The 26,051-nt window shown below is 36.3% G+C and overlaps 2 long non-coding RNA genes across 21 annotated transcripts in view; one reads left to right on the plus strand and one right to left on the minus strand.

Moving 5' to 3' along the window:
- Window positions 1-26,051, minus strand: part of LOC144291720 (uncharacterized) — a 223,444-nt gene that overhangs the window by 167,470 nt on the left and 29,923 nt on the right. For 18 of the 19 annotated variants that reach the window (XR_013359138.1, XR_013359130.1, XR_013359137.1 and 15 more), the window contains exon 1: window positions 6,298-6,388. The exons of the other annotated variant lie outside the window; for it this stretch is intronic. This is a non-coding gene — a long non-coding RNA (uncharacterized LOC144291720). Of the gene's footprint in view, window positions 1-6,297; window positions 6,389-26,051 lie in introns of those variants that run through there. 19 annotated transcript variants of the gene reach the window in all.
- Window positions 6,391-24,974, plus strand: LOC144291722 (uncharacterized). Of its 2 annotated transcripts, none has more exons than XR_013359140.1 (3): window positions 6,391-6,534; window positions 13,024-13,095; window positions 24,822-24,974. It is a non-coding gene; the product is annotated as an uncharacterized LOC144291722 (long non-coding RNA). The 2 variants fall into 2 exon arrangements; XR_013359139.1 differs by lacking the exon at window positions 24,822-24,974 and adding an exon at window positions 14,488-14,582.

The raw sequence follows: 26,051 nt of genomic DNA on the forward strand, positions 1-26,051 counted from the left end.
TTTCATACAAAGAATATCTGTGATCACATTGGTACTTGACCAAGTATTTAAAGTGGGGTTAAAAACATTTCTTTATAAATTTATTTATTTATTTATTTATTTATTTATTTATTTATTTATTTGAATAATTTGGAGAACTAAATAAGATCATACCAAAAGAGCCTAGTACAGGATCTGGCATGATCTGGGTGCATAGCAATGCTCTCATCACATGGGTTCTCCTCTTGCTCCCAGGGAGGATGTTAATCCTGTGGAAGGAAGGGCTGCCAGATGAGAAGAAACTATAGTCATGGAAGAAAGACTGTTTCAAGGAGACAAAAATGATTTAGTGTCTTTAGTAATGTCACTTGGTTTCAGAGAAGGATAAAAACAATTATGAGATCACACGTCAGTGATGAGTATTCTCTGGTTTTACAAAGCAGACATTCTTCCAAAACTTTTCATAAGGCCACCATTAAATATAAAATTTTAAATAGTCTGTCAGCAAAACATTATTAAATGCTGAAAAGCACCAGCAAAGGAAGACATGGCAACTTCTGAAAAGGTCTAAAATAGGATGGATTCTAATCTTTCTTGGATAATTTAAAAGGGATCTTGTGTGATGATAAGGAAATGAAGTATATGACCTCTCGATGTCCTTTATAGACTAGAAATTATCCGATAATGCATTCTAATAAGTACTTGTAGTTAACAAAATAGGAAAGGGCTTCATTTTGAACTCTGTTATTTATTTTTTTTCTGTAGAATAAGGATTGATTTACCTTAAAGTTAAATAGGGTGTGAAATTGGTTCTTAAGTTTTTTTTAAGCAAAAAGGTTATCTATTATTTTTAATTTTGTATGATTTCACACATAATATATACTTACTTTGAAAAAATTTGAAAATATAATAATTTCCAAGTAAGAAAAAAATCACCCATAATTTTATCATCTATATACGTTTTTGTTTAACAGTTTGGTATCTACTCATCTATTATATTTAATACAAGAAATCAGTACAGGCAACATTCAATTCATAGCTAGCCCTCCCTGGATTCAATTCATTCTTCAATGGCCCTGGCCTGAATTTCTACTCCTTCAAAAAATATTCTTCCTTTTCCTTCTCATCACATCCACTCTCACCTATCATCATAAATCAGAGTGTCTTTTAGGTCATTTTACAATTCTGTTCACCACATCTACATTGAAGGACAGTGAATAGCAGGGTTGAGGAAAGACAGCATCAATTGCTTTTTATTTATCAAACTACTTTCTCCTCCCTCAGAGCTTTATGTACCATTAAATGCAGTCCGTTGAAAACTGCCCACAAAAATGTTCAAGGAAAAAAATGGTACAAACAACTCAGGGAAACCACTTAGCCGTCTGGTATATAAACATCAAGGCTGTAGACAGCTCTCTAGAGATAATGGACATCAAAATAAAGAGAGGAATTCTCCTGTATATAATTCAATACAAAATCACACATTCTACTGCATTACATTAGTGGCAGCAAAAATTGCACTCAAGGACTTAATTCTGAAGCAAATGGATTTAAATTTTTATATTACTTGTAAGTCTTTCAATAAGGAAATTGAAGATAGTGTCAAAAGTGACACAGGTTTTAATTTTAGGAAAGTTCCATCCAATGTGTACCAGGCATGATTAGAATAAATAAAAAAAAAAAAACAAAAATATAATCATGTCTCTATCAAGTTTTCATCTTTGGTTAATAAAAAGGAACTCAGTTAAAAAGGAGACAACTTGGGACACGTGGGTGGCACAGTTAAGCGTTCAACTCTTGGTTTTGGATCAGGTTGTGATCTCTGGTTGAGAGAAAAGCCCCACATAAAGCCCCACATCAAGCTCCACACTCACATGAGGCATGGAGTCTGCTTGAGTTTCTCTCTCCTTCTTCCCCTTCCCTCATCCCTCTCTCTCAAATAAATAAATAAACCAAAAAAAAAAAAAAAAAGGGAAACACTTTTCCACAGCACCTAAATGGAGTAGCCATTTGTTCTGGGGAGATCTTTGTTTTCTGCTAAGTGGCTGTTTCCTTTTTTGCAATTATCCTATTATTTGGCACGTTTGGGGGTAATCATTAAATGTCTTGCACAGTGCTAAATACTTTCTATGGTGGTAAAGACTCTATATGCAACATCTCATTTAATCTTCATTATAATCTTAAGGTAAGTAAAATTATTATATGGATTTTATATTTGAGGCAGCAGATTCCCAGAGATTAAGTCATTTGCTTATGTCACACTTCTAGTGAGTGTGACCAGGCAGTCTAACATCAGAACCATCATGGCTAATGCCTGAATAGATTACCTAACTTATTCTCTTTAATAATATTTTAAAATGGAAATAATATTTGTCACCAGCATATCCCACGTGTTTGTGTGTGTGTGTATGGGTATATATACATATATTTACTTTGGGGGGTGATGGATATGTTTATTACCTTAATTTTGCTGGTGGCTTCACATAAACTTTTTAAAATTTAATTTTAAATTAAAATTTTATTAAAAAAATAAATAAAATTTTATTTTAATTTTATAAAATTATAAACCTTAAATATTTGTGACTCATTGTATTTCAGTTATACCTTAATCATTTTTTTAAATGAGGTCTATTTTCTTATATAAAGATTGAGAGTTTGCTCCATGAAGGGAAATACAAAGAGTCTCAACCAGATTGATATAATAAGTTAAAGGAAACTTCTTGGAATCAGAAGGTGCTAATGCAGCACAAGCACCAATTCTAATCAGTATGAATATTCAGTCAATATGTTGTTATTATTAGTAGTAGTAGTAGCAATAGTAGTATGGAAACCTAGGAATGGAAGAGAAAAGAGAAATGAAAAAGCTATTTATCTTTTATTAGGTATCTGCTTATTTTAGACATTGTGTCATACTCTAGGAAGATGGGGAAAGGAATAGGGAGGGTAACTAGAAATCTTAATTTTCATCCATGCAATAAAAATATACTAATGATCCAATATTAGATCAGGCTTTGTAGGAAATACTGGGGATGTAAGATGTACAGATACAATTCAGGCTTTTACTAAGCTCTTTTATACAGGCTATTATGGAGCACTTTTATAGAAGTAATGCAGTATACCACAGAACATAAAAGAAAGACACCTGGTCCAGCTAATAGTAGAGTTGAGTTAAAAGCAGGAAAATTTCCTAAGGACAATGTCTTAAAAACTTAGTAAGGAATGGTCTGATTAAGATGGTGGGAAAGTGCACTACTAACAGTGAACAGTGTGTGCAAAGGCACATATTTGACAGTGCAGACAATCTGGATAATTTCAACCATTTCAGTATGGCTTCAGCATGAGCAAGATGAAATGATAAAGGAGGAAATCAATGGGACAAATATGGTTGTAAGTGATCAAAAAGAATTCTATATCTAATGTTAGGGCATCCAGATTTTATTATGAATAATAAGAAAGTGAAAAAATAAGAATGGATTTAATTTGTGTGATCTACTTCAGTGATTTCTGTTTTTATTCTGTATCTCTTTTTTTAATTTATTTTTATTTTAATTTTTTTTTTTATTCTGTATCTTCACAGACTTTGGGGTGCCTGGGTGTCTCAGTTGGTTAAGCAACCAATTCTTGATTTCAGCTCAGGTCATGATGTCTGGGTCCTGGGACTGAACCCATGTCTCACCACTCAGCAGGGATTCTGCTTCTCTCCCTCTTTCTTTGTCTCCCCTCACCCTCATTCTTTCACTCTCTCAAAAATAAATAAATCTTAAAAAAATATATTTACATGGTCTTTGAAATGTATGTAATAAACTATGCAAAGGATATCTATTTTAGAAGAGTTATAACAGAGTAAAACTAGTTTGAAGACAGAAGGTGCTAACATCTTCCTTCTGTGAGAGCTCTAGTATTTTGTCTCACCAAGAAAATCAGCAAAAATGTGAACCATTTTGGATGTTTGTTGTATGGGAATAGCTTTTCTTATGGGGCCAGCATTGACTAGAATTTACTAGTATCTTAGAACCATGAAATCATAAAATATCAGATCTGAAAAAAGTCTGAAATCATCTATCCCAATTCCATTTATAGATAAGAAAACTTGGATCAGAGACAAGTGAATTCCCTATAATGTCGCATAATCAGAAACCGGAAGAGCAAATAGTACAATATACGACTGCCACTACCTAGTCCTGGTCTCCTTAATGCTCACTAGGCTGCTTAGCCTGCAACGTTTTCAATACCCATTACTGACAGTTGATGTTAAAATATTATTGATAATCATTTGAAAATTAGCATCTGCAATATTTAGCATATAAAAATCATATGAATGTACCCCTGAAACTAAAGTAACACTTTGTGTCAAATATTTTTCAATTAAAACAAAACAAAACAGAACAAAAACCCATATTACTTTGTAAAAACAAAGAAATCACACAAAGCTATTTAAACCTTTGAAGCAAGACTGAAAGAATTTAGCTTTTCCAAAGTTCCTTGTCACATGGTTACAACAAAACTTACACATGAAAAATTTTCAACTTGAGGTAATCATAAAATGCACATCTAGTTCAAGATGGCAGATATCTTTTTTCTTCTTAAAAGTCTATTAAATTGATTTCAAATAAATAAATACTAATAATAAGGATGTTTAGAACAATTATTATGAAAAGGGGTTTGAGATATTCTAAGGAGCATGACAAGTAAAGATTCCAATTACATAGGCTTGATTTTTATGTCCCCCCCAAACAAAATAAAGACTATCCGAAGTAGAGATATTTAGACTTTTAAAGCTCTTTAATTTCCTCACTATTTAACTAAAGATAGTGGGTAGAACCTTAAACTGAGTGTCTCCACTGTCTTTACTGTCAAAATAGTTTAATCCAAGAAAGCTAATGACAAGGATCCCATTTTCCTTTAAACATATAAGCACTAACTGAGTAATAGAATCTCAACATTTGAAGGAATCTTAAAGAGGATGTGTCCTGTCACTAAACTTTAGTATGTGGAAAGTACAGCACAAAGACATAGATCTATGTATTTGAACTCAAGTTCCTATGTCTCCCAAGACAGGGCTGAAGGGCTGCCTGTGTCCCTAATTTCTATAAATATGGCCACTTGACTTCTTTCCTTGACAACTCTCTTCCTGACTCTTCATATAACATATATTGGCAAGTTCTCTCAAATTTATGTTTGAGCTAGATCTCAAACCTGCTCACTTTTCCCCCATTTTAATTACATCCATGCTAGTCATAAGTCAATAATAATTTATCACATTTCCACAGTGTGCCAGATACATTTGCACTGACTGGTGTGACAGTCCCAACACTCAACAAGCTTAAATTATAGTGGAAGTAATAATCTGAAAAAAAAAAAAACTAAATAAATCAGATAACAGAGTGATATGTGATATAAATAAAATAAAATCCCAGTTTAGATCATCACTTTTTCAGGAATTTGTAGGAGATACCTTTCTTTCACACTTCAAGAGTGCCAAGCATCTCTCTGGTGACATTACCTACTCTGCTTTGTCATTATGGTTTCTTGTTACTGCAGTCACTCCCAGGTAAGGTAAAAGTGGAGACATGCAAATGCATACACAATTATCTGGACATTCTACTTCTAAATGGCATCTTATGTAAGGAGCTCTGCATACATGCTTGCCAGTGAAACAACTATAACTAGTGAATATTATAAAACAAAACAAAAAAATCAACCTTTTAAAGTCTGTGAAACCTGCCCTTAGGACATACAACAAATGAACAAAAAAAACATTTATTCAAGAAAATCTAAATCTCAATAAGAACTTTGAGGATCTGTGGTACTTGCATAATAACCTGCTGTCTTCTTCCTACTAATCTTGCACTGAGCATGGGGGAAACTCCACTCTGGCTAAGTGTGGCCAAGAAGACTAATCCTCTCCCCGCAAAACTCCCATTGAAAGGCTACAGTAGCTCCCTTGAAGGGCCAACGGCAGCCTTTTTCATTATCCAGCTCTGTGTTACAGGAGCTAAATTCCAGGTCAGTGTAGCTCAGAGGTTGAGAACCTTTTCCACACTCAGTCTTAACTTGTAGGGTGAAGGCTTTCCCCCAGGTGTGGGGGAGCATTGCTGAAAAGCCATCCATCCTCCATAGATATCTAGGGAAAATGTATCCCTTTCTTTCTTCATTGATTGTGGTGATCATATCTGTTTTCTTTACTTTCATACTTTATCATTATACCTGGACCAAGTGGGGAACACAAATACTTGATGAAAAAGAATGAAACAAAAGCTCCGTCTTTTATTTCTAGTTATATAATCTTAACCATCAATATTGGGTTGAATAGTTTACCTCCAGGACTGATATCCTTCCCAGAACCTCAGAATGTGACCTTATTTAGAAATGGTGTCATGGCAGATGTGATTAGTTAAGATGAGGTCACAATGGAGTTAGGCAGGCTCTTCACCCAATATGACTGGTGTCCTTATAAGAAGAGAAGAGAAAGAGGTAGACACAGGTTGGGGTGGAAACTGAATTCATGCTGTCAAAAGCCAAGGAACACCAAAGAATGCCAGAAATCACTAGAAGGTAGGAGAGAGGCATGCAGCAGATTCTCCCTCTGAGCCCCCAAGAAAGAACCAACTTTGGCAATACCTTAACTTTGGAGCTCTAGCTTGAATTGTGAGGCAATACATTTTGTTTGTTTTTAGCCTGTAGGTTTATAATATTTTTTTATAGCAGCCCTAGGAAACATACACCATCTTTCTAGATTCAGCCCAAATACTCTATCATACTTAAGCTTTCCTCAATTCCATCTAGACTGAGTGTTTCTGAAGGAAAAGCCGTGTCTTGTTCTTATTTGTACCCTAACTGTCTAACACACAATAGGAGATTAAGTACTGCTTTTTTGAAAAGATGAAGTTTCTTCCCTCTGGAAGTAATCTTTCCCTCTTCTGAATGCTCACAACACTTAATAAAGGAAGACAGAGAGAATCCTGTTCACGTTAGTGTCAGAACAAAATAGTGACTCTGGTGAAAAGATGTAGAACAAAAATCGCAGGACATAATAGATAAACCATAATATAGACTGAATTGATAGAAATGCCTAAGGCAGCAAATTGTTAACAATGCTTTTTCATGATTCCTAGGAACTAGGGCATACTCCTTAGTATTTTTGCAGGAAACATTTGTTTTTCCAGGAACTCTTGAGTCCCACAGTGAAAAAGAAAGACCTCTCATTAAGAGAACAGCTGCATTTCCTCCCACTCTGTAATGTGGGGTGTGGACAGGAGGGATAAGGTAGGCATTCCTCTTGTGTTGTTCTCTCTTAGGAGAAATCCAGCTCTGACTCCTTATGATTATTCTAACATCCTACTTCTCTGGAAGTGAAAACAACAGAAGCGAGTTTTATCACTGATGGCAGGGATCCCTTTCTTCTAGTAGTGGAGAAAGGTGGTGTAAAATACTAGGTGAGAGCAGAAAGCCTGACATTTTATTTGCATTTTCAGAAAACACCCCAGGGACTAAGAAAAGAAAAAAAAAAAAAGCAAACCTCTCATTTTTATTTTTCAATTTATAGCAAAATAAAATCATAGAAAAATCTTATTTCTTTCCCTGGATTTTCTGTTTCAGTTTTGCAGCTCCCTGGCAAGCTTATTATGACAATATAGACCTAGAGAATGGCTGACATTCTCATGAAAAATACAAACCTTAATGATACATTTTATGGTATATGATTTGAGATGCTCATCCTTGAGTGTGCATAATGCTCTGAATCATCATTGTTTTGGCATCAAGATATGATTGATATTAGATGTTATACCTAGTATTTTGTCACCTTCCAAGATGTAACTTTTAAAATTGGATTCTTTCGAACATTTACCAACTGCACGATATTATCTCTAGAGGAATGAATATTTGGATAATTGGGAACTCTAAAACGTTGATGTAGGGATTTATGATTTGGATAAAATTGCCTTCTGCAACATGAATTTTTGAGAGACTGGAAAAATTCTTACATCCCGAAAAGACTCAGAACTTATGAAGTGTATCAAGATAGATTCAGATTTATACTGAGGCTTTATTACATTTTTCATTTAACAGATTTGTGCCTCCTTTGATCTTTGATCCCAAAAGACTCAACCCAGCACACTACCATATCATACTGAAACATGTGTATTTTCATGCTCAATGAAATGCAACTTTTAAACACTCAATACTATTTTACAAAATGTCTCATGTGAACTTAAGAGATTTTCATACAAGAGAACTTAAAAATAATTTCTACATTTCAAACAACAATATCATCTCATTTTTTACAGTGCTTACAATACTACCATTCTTATCTTAACCTGTGAACATAGCTCAGGCCACACCACCAGAAAAATAGATGGGTTCAACTTTTAATTATTATAATGCATTCTTCATCACTATATTTTATTAATAATGTGTTCTTATTGGACTTCTGGGATTCATTTATCTGATTTTTTTTTCGTGTTCCAGATCATATTGCCAAGTTAAAAACAGATCAAGGTATAAGCCAAAAGGTTAGGAATCCCTTGAAGCGATATTATCAAATCATGACATCCTCTCACCTTTTCTTCCAAAGTTGACAGTAATTGATTGGGCTCATTTTAAGTCAAGGTATTATTTAAAATACTGAATAAAATTCAAATAAGAAAGTCATAATACCAAGACACCTGGGTGGCTCCCCGGTTGAACATCTGCCTTCAGCTCAGGGTGTGATCTCGGGTCTGGGGAGAGAGTCCCACACCGGGTTCCCCAGTGGAGGAGCCTGCTTCTCCCTCTGTCTGTCTCTGCCTCTTTCTCTGTGTCTCTCATGAATAAATAAATAAAAGCTTAAAAAAAAAAGAAAGTCATAATACCTGACACCAAGAAGTTTAAAACAACACCTTGTCTTATAAGGCAATGTGTGTTTAAGGTAGGCTCAATTAATAATTGCAAAAGGAAATCAGAGGTTAGAAGCCTTCTGTGGATTAGAAAAGCCTACTGATAAATAGGTGTGGGGTTGAAGTTCATCTTGACTGTGATTTCAGAACCAAATATATAGACTTCTTGAGGGATAAGCATTCTGATCTTTGAGCTTCTCTGATCATCGAGTTATTTTCTGAAATAGCTTTAAAAAGTATAAAAATCATTATTCATATCATTATGAAAAAAATGTAATAAACCCCTTGGCCCTAGAAAATCTTGTATGACTGGCTATATGCAATAATAAGAAATGCAGGTAGATTTAGTTACAAAAAGCTCCAAGAGAAAAAGAAAATCACTTTCATCCTTTTTTATTTCCATTGGTGGTAAGCTTTTTTTCCCCCAAATTTATTATTCTGTGTCATAGTGTTACATAAATTTCAAGATTGAAGTACACTTAGACAACATACATAGGAGCAGTTTTCCCTAGCACTTATAAGCCCAGGAGAGGTACCCTAAAGCTGCCCTTTGAAGCTGAGCTGAGTGGTTGGGAGAGGCTGAGCTCAAGCCTTCTCCCAGCTCCGTCTCACAGGGCTTCAGCCAGAGAAGCTGGGCTTTTGTCTATTTTTTTTTTTTTAAGTTAGACTTCTGTATATATTTTTTTTTTAACAAAAAGATTTTGGAAAGAAATGTTTAACTATTGATCTATTCCAATTCTCCCATTTTAAAAATGAGAAATATGAACATTTATTAAGATTAAGGAGTTTCACAAGGTCACAACTAAGGATTTGAAAGGAAAATTTGGAAGGAATTAAATTTAATTTTCACAGTAAGAAAAATCATTTTGCGTAGCCCCCATTAGGCTTCTCTTTTATTTCTTTCTCATAAATCTAGACCATCGAAAGGGGGACAGAAATTCTCTTGTTTTGCATTCAATATTTGCAAATAAAACTACACATATATGCACAAGACTCCAAAAGGGGACAGTCTAGAAAACACAACTAAAACAAGTAAATTGATATAATAGGTTATTTAGAATACAAGTTAATGATTTTTTTTAAAGATTTATTTATTTGAGAGAGAGAGAACATGTGGGTGTATGTGCACAAGTTGGGCGGGGGGAGCAGAGGGAAAGAATCTTCAAGCAGATTCCTCTGAACACAGAGCCTAACACATCACAGGGCTCCATCCCATGACCCACAGGATCACAACCCCTGAAATTGTGACCTGAGCCAAAACCAAGAGTCAGATGCCCAAATGACTGAGCCACTCAGGCACCCCTACAAGCTACTGTTTTTAGGAAACAAGTTCATAAGATACTTTCAAAATGGATCTTGTCAAGATACTTATTAGCAAGTTTCTGGTAAGATTACAGCATGAGAAAAAAAGCATGAAATTGTCTTAATACTTTGTGTCTGACACGTTACAGAGTTCTGTTTATCAATAATGGGAATATGCAAGTCGTTAAATGTAGCTCCACCTTGCATTTTATCTTCGATTTCAGATGTGCAGGATTCCCACAGAGAATATATTCCCAGTTTGTTGGTAATTGATATAAATGAAGTCCAAGTCAAATATAAGAAGGTGATGTCACCAGAGAAAACTATAGTAATATTAGGAAAAACTTTGAATCAGAAGATGTCCTTCATTAATTTACAAATGATATCCTTTACCATGCCCCAAATTTGCAAACCAACCAACCAACCTATAAACATCACCTTAGGGAGGTACAGAGTAGCTGTGAACTAACAAAACAAAATGACTATGGCCTTTGTAGTCAGACAGAGAGTAGTCAGAGAGCAACACCTGTAAAGATGAGGTGATAATTAAATTAAATCATGAAATACACAAATCTCAAAAACAGGTGCTTGCCACAAGGTACTGTAAACTAATATTTAATCCAATTACATGGTAACAGTAGTACCAAAATTAGAATCAATAATAGTAATAATGGTAATGGGAGACGCTGTATTTTTCTAAGAGTAAAAGAAGGCAGATAAAAGTAACATCATATAATCTCTTCTCCCTCTCAGTATTCTACAAAAAAGATTTAAAAATAATTTACAAAATGGCATAAACCTGTAAAAAGGAGAATTAGAAAAGAGTGATCTATGGCCAGAAAATTTCAACAATTATTGGACCATAAAAAGAACATGAAGAAGCATCTAGGGATGCAGCCTCAAACTTGGCCATGTGCACTGGGCTACAGCCAAAGAGGTTGCCCCCCTGTTGCAGAGCTTCAGTGACTACATTTAGAAATTCAGGCTAAAATGTGGGCTGGAATGAGCACCCATGCTTACATCACAGGTCTAATAGAAGATAAGTAGGTGGGAATAGTTTAGTCCATATGAGCATACAGAATATACTCTGCTGTGTGATGTCTAGACAAAATGTCCTTCTGTACAGACAGATATCTGATGTCTGGGACAAACAAAGGCCTCAGGAGACCTCTACTATTAAGTTGACCTTAACAGCTCTCCCAGGACCACAGCCTGCCCATCAACAGCCTATATATTAATACTGAGCAACTGGCCTTGCTTCTGCTCCACACATACATATAAGTCCAAAATAAAGGACCCACATACCTTTCAAGGAATTTGATACAATGAAAGGGGTTTGATAATGAAACAGAATGAAAGAAAAGAAGCTTAAGAAAATAGCTTCAGGAAAGTGTCTACATTTTATAGACAGACAAAACCAGAATCTTATGAAATAGAAAAACCACAGAACTAGATATTAAAAATACCATTGTCAAATAAAACAAACAATACATGAAGCAGAAAACTAAGTTCAAGAAATATTCTAGAGGATAGAACAAAAAGATTATATAAGGAATGAGAGGAGAGATTAAAAAAAAAAAAAAAAAAAAAAAACAGGAGGACCAGAGAAGAAACCTATAAAAGTTCCAGAAGGAATAGGAAAAAAAAAAAAATAATGGGGAAGAAAATCAGTAAAGAAACAATTTAAGAAAATTTTCCACATCTGGAAAGATATAAGGCATTCAAGTGAAAAGTATAGAGAATGTCATGCAAGATGTATGAAAATAAAATCAGAAATCTGGATGTATCGATTGTAAATTGCAGATTGCTGAGGATAAAGTGAAGGCCCTAAAAGTATCAAAATCGATGAAAATATAGGTCAATTACAAAGGTATGAAATATAGAGTTGCCTTGGCCTTTTTCTTCGCAAAAATGAATGGAGGAAGACAATGAAAAAATACCTTTAGGCAGAAAAAGAATGACAGAAAAAGACAGAAAAAGATTTTTCAACTTTAGAACACTTTAGCAGACTACAATAAAGTGGGAAGATTATGGAATAAAGACATTTTCATCATGAAAAGACTGAAAGAATTACCTTTATTCAACACTTAGGAAATTCCTAGAGAATATATTTTAGTAAGATAAGGGATGGATCTAATTAAAAGGAAGACATAGACTCAAGAGAGCAAGAAAAGTAAATCTTATGATGATTTCTGTAGCTGGCCAGAAAGCCTATATTGGAGCAGACTAAAGAGTCTGGGGACGATATCTCTTGAAGAAAGAGGATTCAATGAATGGAAATCTTGAACATTTTTAGGAGATGGAGGGATGGCAGTTAAAGTAACTTGATAGAAGCTCCAGATGAATCTTGAATTAACAACAAATAAAAGCAACAACAAAACCCTCTAGGTAAAATAGGGATGAAGGCCTTGTGTAGGAAGGTCACATATGGACATGTGAATGATTTCCTTATCTCTTTGCTAATTTCAGGAAGTAAACAGCACCTAAATCTGATTTACAAAGTAAGAGCAATATTTATTTTGTGATGCGAAAAAGAAAACACCATGAAGTTAAGCCTAAACCAAAGTTATAGTCATTGTGTCCAGGAGGAGGGAATGGGGAATGAGGGGTGGTCTCTGTTGCTTTTCATTATGTAACTGTTCTATTATTGTTATCTTATTTGAGAGCTACTTTGATAAAAAATAAACACCAAAAAAACACCAAAAAAAAAAATAAATAAAAAATAAATAAATAAATAAATAAATAAATAAATAAATAAATAAACAAATTTAAATAGCCATTTAATGTCTTCAAGATAGAGTTTTCCCATAAGCAGACCTGGAGACATGTTTTCAAGTGCAAATAATTTATTATTGATGTGTTTCAGGGAGAAAGCATTTGGGTGTCAGATGGTTTTTCAGTCGTCTGAGATGGACAAGGAAGGAAAAACACCAAACAGGTGATTTCAGGGCAAATCTCAATCTCGGGCTGATCCCCTAAGATCTGGTCCTGACTACAGGCAAGGGAGCTGGGCTTTTCTATGCCACGCCAGCTTCCAGTCTATCGCTGCAAAGGGTTGTATTGGAGGCAGATGAGAGGAACCCAGTTTTTACATAATTTGTCCCTGGGAATGCAGGCAAAGTAGCCCTCTGATAGTCCCTAAAGAGGGGCAGGTGCAGGCCTGTAAACTGGGGGCGGGTCACACAGAAAGGGGAAACAGATCTGAAGAGATTCGGGTAGAAGACAGGGTCCACTACAGAATGTAGTCCAAGATCAACACTACTACAGTCTTAGCCAGTTTTAGTAGTTATGGGTCATCCTCCCACCCTCCCCAAACATTTTAATAAATATCTTTTGAGTTCCTACATTCCTTGTCCTCAGACAGCACAATCCATTAAATTGTACATAATTTATTAATTGCTATCATAAAGGGATATGCTCTGAGAAAGTCCTGGACCCAATTCATATGATTAGGAAGTGGTTTAGGGAGTCGGGCTGGAATAGTGTTGCAAGGAATATTTCTAAGAGGAGCTAATGCTGGTGTTGAAGTATGAATCAGTCTTAGCTAGGCAAGCGAGAAAGGTCTTTCCAAGGAGAAGTCACAGATGTGAGCCATATGCAGAGGGGGAGATCTGACTGAGCTTGGCACAATCTGGGAACTGCAAGTACTTCAGTGTGCAGGTCGGCATCCACTCATCAGCCTCTTTTTTTTTTTTTTTTTCATCAGCTTCTTTTAACAGGCTATCGCTAACAGCAAAAAGTTAGACATGATCATTAAAGCCGATGCGACAAGATCTCTAATATATTTATATTTTCATGTTATTTGACCTTTTGTGTGTATGTAAAAGCAATAATATTTTCTTTTTTATATTTTTTCTTTTTTTTAATTTTTTAAACCTTGTGGGAGCAATAATATTTTCTAATAAATCACTGCATTAGCTTCAAAACCAAAAGCAAGTTACCTTTTAAGAGCTCAGCCTACTTCTCATAGAAAACACACACTGTGAGAGCACTGGTTCACCATATACAGCGGGCTGCAGACGAGATAAGAAAGCACATTTCACCCTAGCATCCCTGTTATCATTCACCTCTGGTACTTAATTCTTATCTGGAACTTTGTTGCTAATTCTGTAACTTTCCCATCCTTGCTACCCCCGAACCGTTTCACATTGAGCAAGTTGTTTTATCTTTCAGAGACCCATATCTTCCTAGTTATAAAATAAATTTGTATATAGTTAATTGGCAAAGTTATTACGCAGATAAAAAAAATGAGATCATGTATACAACATAAATAACTGAGGCCAAGAGTCTTGCTAAGTGCTAAATAGACTACGGTTTCTTTCCATTTCAGATCATGGCCGCTAATTATCTACTATAACTTCTGCAAAAATAAATAAATAAATAAATAAATAAATAAATAAATAAATAAATAACTTCTGCAAAGACTGCTTCTTGTTTGAGTTCTATGTTCCAAATATCCTGGTTGCAGTATACACATTACTTATCCTCAGAAGGAAAACTTGAGATAGGTATTATAATGATTCCAGCTTATACATAAGAAAATGAGGGAACAGGGAGATGAAGTAACTTTCCTAAAGTCACATGCTAGGTAGACAAAACAAAACCCAGGGTTCATCCTAAGTGATCTGCACTACAACAAAACTATTACAGATAACTCAGAATCAGGCAATAAATAATGCTTGGATGTGAACATTTATTTTAAATGTTCTCAAGAAGTATTTTTAAAAGACCAGAAAAAAGAAAACATTGTATTTGAGCACTGGCAATGTTGCCCATATTGGCTGACAAACAAACGTGATCCTTTTGTATTTTTATTGGGTAGCTAGGGTATGTGAAGATACACTGGACAATTAAAATCAACATAAGGTTTCTATGCTGAAGCAGGGTGAGTCACTGTAAAAGTTGTAGGGAGTATTTTACAGTAAAAACCAAGGCACAAGATCAGAATGTGTGGCACTCAAACAGGACCTGAAATTTCCGGGAGTCAGGATTATTTTATATGGACTCATATGCTGCCTTTGGTAACTTTAAAAAAGAAAAATAAAAAGGTTTTAGTGGCACATCAGTTGGTCCCACAAAAGATGCCATGGAAATGCAGTTAGGAGAGAGGAGTAACATCTAGGAAAGCAAAGGTTGGGCAGGACCTGTCAAGAGACTGGTATAAATGTAACAAAATCTTTGCCAGCCCCCTGGGGGCAACGGATGAAAATTGGAGTCATTCTATTGTGAGCAAACATTGCTATACCTTTGCATCACAGTCTTGTCCAGTCACTGGCTGAGGCCACCCCAAGGAGTGTGAACCTAACTCAAAGCTGAGGCACACCTGAAAAAGTTAACTGCAGGAAGCTGCCAATTAACCATACTCCTCACAGTTGGGCAACAAGTCCTTCCTTGAAGGGAGATTTGAGGGTTACATCTCTCTATCGACAATCCATACCTTGTAGATTCACTGCTCCACATGCATCTGGAAAACACCTACTTGTGGGGATAGAATTTTCAGGAGGAAGGTAGAGGCTGGAATTGTATCTCCCTTCCCCTCTTCCATTCCAGGGCTGCAAGTAGTACTAATCCATCACTTTCTTCCTTCATCTTGCTTTCAAGTCACCATTTCCCTCAGCTATCACCTCTGCTGGTCCCAGTGGGTAGTTTACCTTCTGTTGTTCGCAAACTCTCTTTCTTGAGGGATCTGAGTTCCTGGCTACCATATTCTTCTAAGGCCAGTGTCCTGCACTTACTCATTCATAGTTACAATTGGGCAAGAAAATATCAGAGGAACCCAACTGGATACCAGTTTTTCATACATATTCCTTACTACCCATGTTAAATAGAAGCTGCTCTAGCTCTTCCTGCCCATAAGGTTTATAGGTCTGCTCAGACTGTGACTCCTTTTCTGGGCTGCTAGCCCCGGATACAGAAGTCCAAAGTGCAAAGGGGTAGTGTCATAGCTTTTAGTTCAATAGGATGTTTATTGCATCTCCTGGCAAAAGTGTACTCCCTCTGTGGATCAGGATCTGTAATCCTGCAGAACCAAGAGTTGAGAAAAGGAAAGCACAAAGTCTCCTCAGGGTGTCTTTAGAATTGGGAATAGTAGTGATTGGAACCACTTCTGCTTCTACCCTTAATTCCCAGACTTATGCATTCTTACTATTGGGAGAAACAATGCCATAGGTATGCCTCTAATTCCTGGAAGATGGCACCCCAGGCTCAAAGAATATTGCCTCTCAGCTGATGCTTCAGTAGTGCCTTCAACATGGCCTTATGATGCTGTACTAGGTAGATGCTTCCAGTGGGTACATAGGAAACAGAGGATCCTGGGCTTATGGCTAACTCCTGTTCCTCCTATGCTATGAAACAGGACCAATCAGAAGTAGCCATCAGGGCAGCCCAGGTGGCTCAGCGGTTTAGCGCTGCCTTCAGCCCAGGGCGTGATCCTGGAGACCCAGGATCGAGTCCCACGTCAGGCTCCCTGCATGGAGCCTGCTTCTGTCTCTCTCTCTCTCTCTCTCTCTCTCTCTGTCTCTCATGAATAAATAAATAAAATCTTAAAAAAAAACACATTGATAGATTAAAAAAAAAAGAAGTAGCCATCAGATGGCACATCATTTAATAAGCAATTTTGTGTACTTAGCTGGTAGTAGCTCTCTGGTAGATGCTCCCTGCTGGTATTAACATGTGAAACAAAGATCTTCACACTGTATGTCTATTCCCATAGGTCCATCTGAATGTCTCTACCCCAGACCCCTGTGTCTCTAACCTCCCACTCTTTTTATTCTAGGCCCCTGAAAGCTGACCAGTCCATCTATGACTTTCCATGAGTCTGTATATATTCTAATCCTGGGCCGCTCTTTCTTCCACATAAGTGGAAGCCCAGGTATAGCACCTAAAACTTTTCCCTCTGGAAAGGTTTTCTCTTGCCACCATCAGTCATGGCCATTTATGAGTGACCACAACTCAAAAGCTGAGGTGGACCTAGAGATGATAGTAGCTGAATGCTGGAGGCCACCTATCCTCCTCAGAGCTAGGCACTGAGCCCTGTCTTGAAAGAGATACAGCTTCATGTCTATCACAAGTGGACATATATTATTCTGACAGACTTGGCATTCCTTCCTCATTCTTTTGGTAACAAGGTCTCTCTTCCCTTTAATAAAGAACCCTTTCTGGTAGTCCTGGTAAGCCTTTCAAGCAAGATAACCTGCTCCTCTGCTCCTTGGCTACAGATGAATATGTGATCAAATTGAGTCAATCATACTCTCCTCAGAGAACTTGAAATTATAGTCATGCAAGGGACACCTGGGTGGCTCAATGGTTCAGCATCTGCCTTTGGCTCAGGTCGTGATCACGGGGTCCTGGGATCGAGTGCCACATCGGGCTCCTTGTGTGGAGCCTACTTCTCTTTCTGCCTGTGTCTCTGCCTCTCTCTCTCTGAGACATAGGCAGAGAGAGAAGTAGACTCCCTGTGGGGAGCCAAATATATATATATATTTTTTTTTTTTATTTTTTTATTTTTTTTACTTTGGCAGATATTACAGCTGTGCACTGGTGCCTGTCCTTCTGAAAGCCTTAGTGTTCCATAAGCTACCACAATATCTTTACAACACATTCCTTTTCCATTTCATAAGTTAAATAGAGTAAATTTTTATTGCTTGCTATAAAATCCCTAACTTACATGGAACTCTAATAGATTGTACAACTGGACCTGAAACTCCAGGAAAAAAAAACGACATTTCTGCAAACTGAAAACGATGTTTCATTCTAGTCAGATGAAAATCTATGAATGCATAGCTTGGTGAGCAGATGGTCCCTTTGTGCTAATGAGGAAAAGAAGCTTCTTCAAGTGGCCTTCTTGGTGGTTCCCTTCTTCAAGATTCAACCTTGAATACCTCTGTTTGAGTCAATTCTTCTGATAATGCCTATCAGAGAGCAAGGCCAGAAAGAAAATAACATAGGATAAAAATATTTTTGAAGTGGAGAAATATAATGCTTGATATGGTACACGCTTAAGTGGGGCACAGCTGATAGTGGCTTGAGCTGAGAGGATGGAGAAGCAAAAATGAAGTCATTCGTTTTCTTGGATATGGTGGAAAAGAGATTACTTCAAAATGAAGAAGCAGGAAGAAAACTACATACGAATAAGTTTTGCTCTCAAAAAGAGAAAAATATATTTTATCCAGTTGGCTTTAATTTAGAAGTGCAAAAGTTAACCAAAGTAATTATTCCAATTTCAGCACAGAGAGAACCAGTAAAGAGAAGAAAGAGTCCATTTCTGAAGGACACCACTTTAGCATAAACTTTCAAAGGAATTCATTCTTATTTTTATTTAAAAAGCTTTCTTGAATCATCACCTTATAAAACTGAAAGCTTTGCACAATTCCTTAGAAGAATCTATTTGATTAAAGCAGCTTGATTTCAAATGTTATGACTGAATATAAAATTTTCACACAGGAAACCAGGGAAGACGATTTTTCATATGTTACTGGATAATATGTATGGCAATTTTCATGCCCCTGAATGGACAGGAAAGACATTATGGTCATCCATTCAATATTCTTGCACAAGTCTTGTCTATCTCCATGCAGATAGGTTGTTTTTACTGAAAAACATAAAGGAAAATCCTACATTATTCTAACCTGGTGAATCTGAGAATGTTTGGTGGGGATATTGCGGGAAATAATACAATACAATGATACAATACAATGTACAATACAATACACTCTTTTATCTGGAGTGTGTAAGGCCTGGTGCTTCTGCAGCCATATGAGGGTCCGAAAAAAAGTAACCACAAGGAAATGAGAATTAAGAACACAGCAGAGAAATGGACCTGGAATTCTGTCTGAAGCTGCCCTACCTATTAATTGCTCTCAATTACATAAGACAATCAAATTACCTGTATATTTTGATTTAGTTTAGGTTTTCTATATCTGAAAGCAGAACTTCCCAACTTATATGGAGTTAATACTGAAAATGGAGAGTTTGTAAGAAGACTGTCCTCCATAAGATTGAGAGGAGGGGCTTATAGAACATGTTTCTACCCCAAGTAAGAAATTGATGGTTATTGTTTTACATTAGTGAAACTATTATTAATTTGTGGCCTAATGTTTGAACATGGATCTTCTGATTAGCAAAGTTACAGCATTAGGGAACATGAGTCAAAAGCTCAGGATGGTATTATTCGATTGTCATTTTTAGTAACTTCGGTAAGTTCCCTCATCACAAGGACAAACTGCTTTGAAACTGGTCAGAAAGGAGAGAGGAAAATCTGCAGTTTTTCTATAAGATGTTTTTCCTTCAGTCCACGTTGATGAGACTTCAGTTTTTTAAAAGATACCAGGATTGAAAGAGTTAGATTTTCTACTAACATCAGTTCTGGCAAAGACAGTAAAGGTAAAATCTTGGAAGGTTTTAAGACTGCAACACAGGGAAAGTTTGATTCCCAAAGGCTCTCCAAATAACCCCAGTAGAAGAATCTCTGTCAAGGCTGACAATCTTCTCAATGCAGGGAAGAGCTGGGATATAGCCTACAATAAAAGGACAATCTACCTTTACCTTGGTTCCCAGGTCCATTTGGGTCAATTCACCCACGGAGATTTTGAAGTAAGGGGTAAGGACACAGAAGAACTTAAGAGTGGGCAGAAATGTTCAAGTTTATTACTAGCCACAAATACTGTCTGGAGAACATTCCATGACTTGTAGAATGTGACCTGTATTAGAATAAGATACATGCTTTGCAAATAAAAAGTCTGACTCCATTTTTTTATGTTTAACTACAACCATTTTTAAGTCTTTTCCCTCATTCTTCCCACACATTTGAGCAAGGTGATATCTGGTGGTCCTTCCTATGAAGTGAGTAGAGATTAAATTCACACAGACCCTCCACCCTCTATGGGAACCTCACCAGAGCTGCCACCCCTAGCCACAATCAATATCTCAAGCCAGTAGTTTTCCTTACTCTCTCAAGACAGTTGTGGACCAGCTTGGGATGTCTGCCCTGCTCTCCCTAGAAGAGCCTATGATGTAAGTAACTAACTACTTCATACCCTCTAGGTGTGTATATGGAATTATTACTCTCAACATTCAAGCCATATTTGGGGTGGGAATCTTTCCTGCCTCTGTAGGATGACTAAAACAGAACAGAAGCCTAGAGAGTATTTAAGGAAGATGTTTTGCCAATGAAACCTCAAGCTTAACTCCCAATGGCTTATGACTGCTCCGCTATGGGGCAATATACTGGAACCTGAATGCACACCACATGGAAAAAGGCTGCTTTTTAATCCTTCCTATTTTAAAAGACAACATCTACAAAGGGCAATACATATGAACATGGAAAAGAGAGAAATGTGGGGGACCAATCCTGAAGAACAGAACCAGGATTCAGCCAATAGACTGAAGGATTCACTTCTCCAACAAGGCAGGGAGACTTTGCTATTATTTTCCAGAGGATATTTTAGGTGTTGTGAATAAGTGACCACTGTTTCTGGTTTTCAAATCTCCCTTCCCCAAGTGGTAAATTTTATTAGAATTTATATCAGAGTGCTTAAATTTTCATTTAATCATAGACTATGAGGAGCTGTATCTGTGCCCGATAAACAACACTTCTGTGAGCCTAAAAAATTAGAGCTACACGATGTAACTGGATACAACTTTTGTTAACTCCTTTTGAAGAGAAAGTGAATAAAGCTAAGTTTGATAAGATCATTTAGGAAAAGGAATGTGTTAAAAAATGACATAAATGTTCATCAGCCAGATAGATTTTTGTGAATAGTTACTGGTTGACTCTCTAACATCCATTCATCCTTCTTAGTGACTCCCAGGATATCGTGGAAATCCCTGTGGCTTTGGGCCAGCTGATTCCATCGTCAGTACCTGAAGTGACACATGTTCTAAGACTGTTAGGACAATTTATCTTAGGACTCTTCTTATAAATGTTATAATAGAGATGTACTCATCCATTGCTTTGGATGACATGGTGTACGGATATTAAATTTGTAACTGCTGCAGCCCTTTTTCTGCCATAAGGAATACCAGCCTAAGCCCGAGTCTGAAGGACAAGAACAAAGGATCTAAGAAAATATCAGGAAAATATACCTGGAGCACTGAACAAATTACACTTGGAGCCTATCCTACTTCTGAACCTTTTCATTTACACAAACCATGCACCAACAAATTCCCTTTCTGTTTGAGTTAGAGTTGGGTTTTTGGTTATTCGCAATAATAAGAACCAGATCATCGTGGAATAAAAAAGAATGAACGAACGAACAAAAGAAAGAAAGAGATAACACAATATGTCTCACAAGAAGGAGTCTACATGGCTCTCTCTTCTATTATATTGTAAATAAAAATGCCATCAAGTGTTTAGAAGGGCCATGATCATCATCTATTAATTCTAAGAAGAAATTGAAAGAACATAAAACCAAGCTCTGAGTTAGACCCAAATGTCTAACTTGCGACTAGATATCTTCATTTGGATTTTATATTAGCACTTTTATTCACCAGAGCTAAGTTAACTTTGTGATCTTCACCTGAAATCTGCTCCTGTTCTTATGCTACCAGTGAATGTCTCCACCAATCTTTACTTAAGTGGGCCAAAAGCTTTACCTCATCTGCAGTCTCTCCCATATTTCATTCCCCATGTATAATCATTCCTGTTGCTTGTAGATTTTCCCTCCAGATGGCTCACAATTACCCTACACTAGTTCAAGATACTATTGCCTTCCTTCTGACCTGCCTTCCAAGGTTAACATTTGCTTCTTCTAAACTGACTTCTCCAGAACAAGCACAGTAATTTTGCCACCATTCAAATCTGCTATCACTCCATGTTTAATTCTCTCCACTGTCTTTTCTTTTCTCTGCAGGTGAAAACAAAGTGGCTTAACATGGGTGACCATGGCATATAATAGAAGATCTGATAAATTAATGTTACCTCTTTTATGATTTGGCATCATGATCCCTGCACATGATGCACATCAGCTAGCTTGCTTGTATTCTCTAATACTGACACTTGGCTCTTGCTTGCTTGTAGTCTCTAATACTGACATGTGGCTCTTGGAAAATCTCAGTTTCTCATGCTGTGGCCTCTGCCTGGAAGGAGATTCCTGACTTCTCCTGGAAGAAACCTTTCTTAACTTTACTAACAATGTTATATCCCTTCCTCTCCACCAGTATTTGCTCTGATGGTATCATGTACCTCTTCTTCTCAGCCTTTGTTATGGTTTCATAATTATGCATTTTTTTACTTAACTATGTGATTATTTGATTAATGTGTGACTACTCTAGTAGGTTTTTAACTTATTGAAGGCCAGATATGTCTCTACTTTTATGCAGGATTGCCTGAAGTAAAGAGGATGCTCAGTAAATATTTTTTGAAATAATGAAAGTACTCCAGAGTGATACTTACAATACATATTCTCTTTGAATAATTAACAAAAACTAACCCTGTCTACCTCCTTCACAACTTCATTATAGATTCTATTCCAAACTTTGAACAGAAATATCATAATTGTATGTATTCAATTTTGGCAAAACCACTTTTTTTAAATTTTTTTTAATTTTTTTTTTCAAAACCACTCTTATATTGGTTGTGGCCTAGAGGAGGAATATGGTCTGTTATACGTGCCAGAAGGAAGACTACTAAATTCGAAATCAGAAAAGTCCTAGCTATCTTGTTGTACCTCACAGATTAGTGGTGTCAAAGAAAACTCTGAACTGGACATAGGTAATGAGGTAAAAACAGGTATTACTCAGGAGCAAGTCAATAGGGGGAGAGAGATCTCAGTATGACTCTGGGATAATTCCAAATACTGCCAGTAAGTAGGGATAGGTAGCCACGGAGTGGATAGAAAACTACTAAGAGGAAATATCAGGAGTAAAGGGAAACTTCTGGCTAAATTGACTTGATAGAATTCTGCAGAAGGCCAACCAGGATGACCAGGTAATTAGCTGGAGTGTGGTAGAGGATGAGGAATTTATTTTTTCATTTTTTTAATTTTTTTTGAGGATGAGGAATTTGATCAGACATTGAGGATGGGGGTTCTTTCTGACTGAACATGATTCTTGCTAAAACTGAGTGAACAGATGCTGAAGTTCAAGGCCTGTAGGGATTAGTGGAACCTAATTAAAGTTTACTGAAGAAGATAGTCTTGTTAGTAGCTTAGGAAAAATCATAACCCTCCAAAGACTCAGTGTCTTCATCTCTAAAGTGGTCATAATAAGCCCATCAAATTTACTCCAGAGGATTATTTAAAAGATCATATAATAACTTTTCTGCCATCAGAAAAGTCAGGCATTATTCAACACAGATTTCAGCTTCTTCATCTTTAATCCTTCCCAGATGCCCCAATCAGAGGTGGACATTTTTAATTTGGAACCCTAGGAATATGTTGTCGTTATCGCAATGATACTTGCTACATTTCTGCCTGTTACATCCACAGGCTTCTTTCTGGAAAACTCTTATAAACTTAATTCATCTGATACTATGGAAAGTGACACATACGTAAGTGAGCTGTAACGTTGCCAAGTAGAGAATAAAGGGTTTTATGATCTCTTATATATGGATGCTAAAGAGAGACATTAGCTTTGGAGAAATGCAGTTCTGTTCACATCCTGTTTCCATCACGTAACTATCTATGACCTTGAGCAATCTTAAATTCTTCTTGAAGATCCTGAGGATCAGAAATAATGGGTGCAGAAACTGGTATAGTTTCTGGTACCTAGCTTGTGGATAACAAATGATGGTAACCATTGGTGTTGCTGTTATTATCATTATTGTGGTTATTGGAAAATGTCACATTAATGAGACTCATAATACAAGAAAGGCCAGAAATAGTAAGTCGATGATGTAACCATGTTGCATGATTCTTTATGAACACTTGTATATATTTTTACTGACTCATTCAAAATTTAATAAAGACCTCTACTTTATATGGATTACGTAAGTATTTCTCATAATAATCTTCAGAGAGAAACAATTTATAACTTATCTTTAACTAATGAGGACATATTTGTCCAACTCAATATAAAGTATTTGATGAAACTGGATCTCCAGAATATCTTGGCAATTATACTTACTATCTCACAACTCTTCATACATATTCCTTTACAAAATTAGTCCTACTTTGAACTATGGATTCATATACCATGGAGTCTTCAGAGATGACTGATACAAGTGCAGCTATATGTTATGTGCACATGGAGATAAATATGACAAAGCCCTTGTCACTAACAATCTTTTTTTTTTTTAACATTTATTTATTTGACAGAGATAGAGAGAGAGAGAGAGCCTAAGAGGCAGGGGTGTAGGTAGAAGGAGATGGAGAGTCTCAAGCAGACTTCATGCTGAGCTTGGAGCCCAATGTGGTCTCAGTCTCATGACCTTTAGACTACTACTTGATCCAAAAATCAGAGTGGGATGCTTAACTGACTGAATAACCCAGGAGCCTCTTACCAGTACTCTTCAAAACAAAAGATGATAAACTATATTGTATCGTTTATTTGTATGATAATACTTGTATACACAATGCATAAGAAATACAGAAAATAAAGCCCTTATTTTTTGTTTTTTATTATTTGAGTATTTGCCACACCATAGGTCTAATTGTGCCTATAAACTGCTGGTTTAACAAGTTCTCTTGGTGACTTTTTCTTTTCCTGTTTTTATATGTTGTTTAACAGCTTTATTGAGACATAATTGAAACACAGAAAAACCCTGCATATATTAAAATGAATATAATTTGATGAGTTTGGACACATGCAATATACTTGAGAAACCATCACCACAATCAAGATAATAAACATACCCATCACCTTCAATAAATTTCCTCATATCCTTTTGTTTGTTTTTGATAAGCATATTTTTAAAATTTTTATTTAATTTCAATTTAATTAACATAGAGTGTATTATTAGCTTCAGAGGTAGAATTTGGTGATTCATCAGCTGCATATACCTCAGTGACTTTTAAATCAGCAGACCTCTGGGTAATAGTTTGACAAGCAGTGCAACTTGGCCTTGCACACATTAGGAGTTCTACAAACAATTACTGAATTTGATTGCCACTGAAATTTAATAGTATTATATAATGGAAGCTATTTTTATCTATATGAACATACAGATAGGTTAAAGCATTATGAACAAGGTTAATTTAAGGCATAGTGGAAAGAAGCCATAATAAAATGGTGATCAGTTTAAATTGGATATTAATAAATGCAACAAGCAGAGCAGCAAATGTTTTAATGTCTTAAGGAGGTGACCTAAGGGGTAAAATTCAAATTATCAATGTTTGAGCTATAGGAGAGGTGGTAAATGAAGCTTGAAAAAATTAGTGTGGTTCTACCATCATAAGTAAAGTTTGGCATGAATAATCACAGCTGTATAAAAGATACCATTTCATTATATCAAAATTCTATAACAGAAATAAGTAATAGAGAGAGAAGAGAGAGAGGAGAGAAAGGTGGGAGGGCATAGAGAACTGAATGATAGCCCACCAAAAGATAAATGGAGGTGGAGCCTAGGAACATGATCTTATTTGAAAAGGGAGTCTGTGAATGTAATTACATTTCCTGGAATTGAGGTAGGTCCTAAATACAGTGACAGGCATTCTTATAGCACAGGAGGAAGTACAAAGACAGAGGAGAAGGCCATATGAAGATGAAGGCAGAGATTGAAGATATGCAGCTTCAGGCCCAGGCACCTGAAGGGGGTTTGTAGGAATCCACATTTGTAATCAACCCAGACAGAAATGCAGGTAGCCTGTGGACTCCTGTTATACCTTGCATCTGAAGGAAGGACAATCTTGTTGAAGACCTTGCTCTTTATCTTGTGAGATCAGTATGACTCTGGATATTTAGCATTAGAATTGAAACACTTTGCACTTAACTTGTGGTGTCTACACCAATTCTGGGTAG

The sequence above is a fragment of the Canis aureus genome, chromosome 20 (assembly GCF_053574225.1).
Source record: "Canis aureus isolate CA01 chromosome 20, VMU_Caureus_v.1.0, whole genome shotgun sequence".
Lineage (NCBI taxonomy): Eukaryota > Metazoa > Chordata > Mammalia > Carnivora > Canidae > Canis > Canis aureus.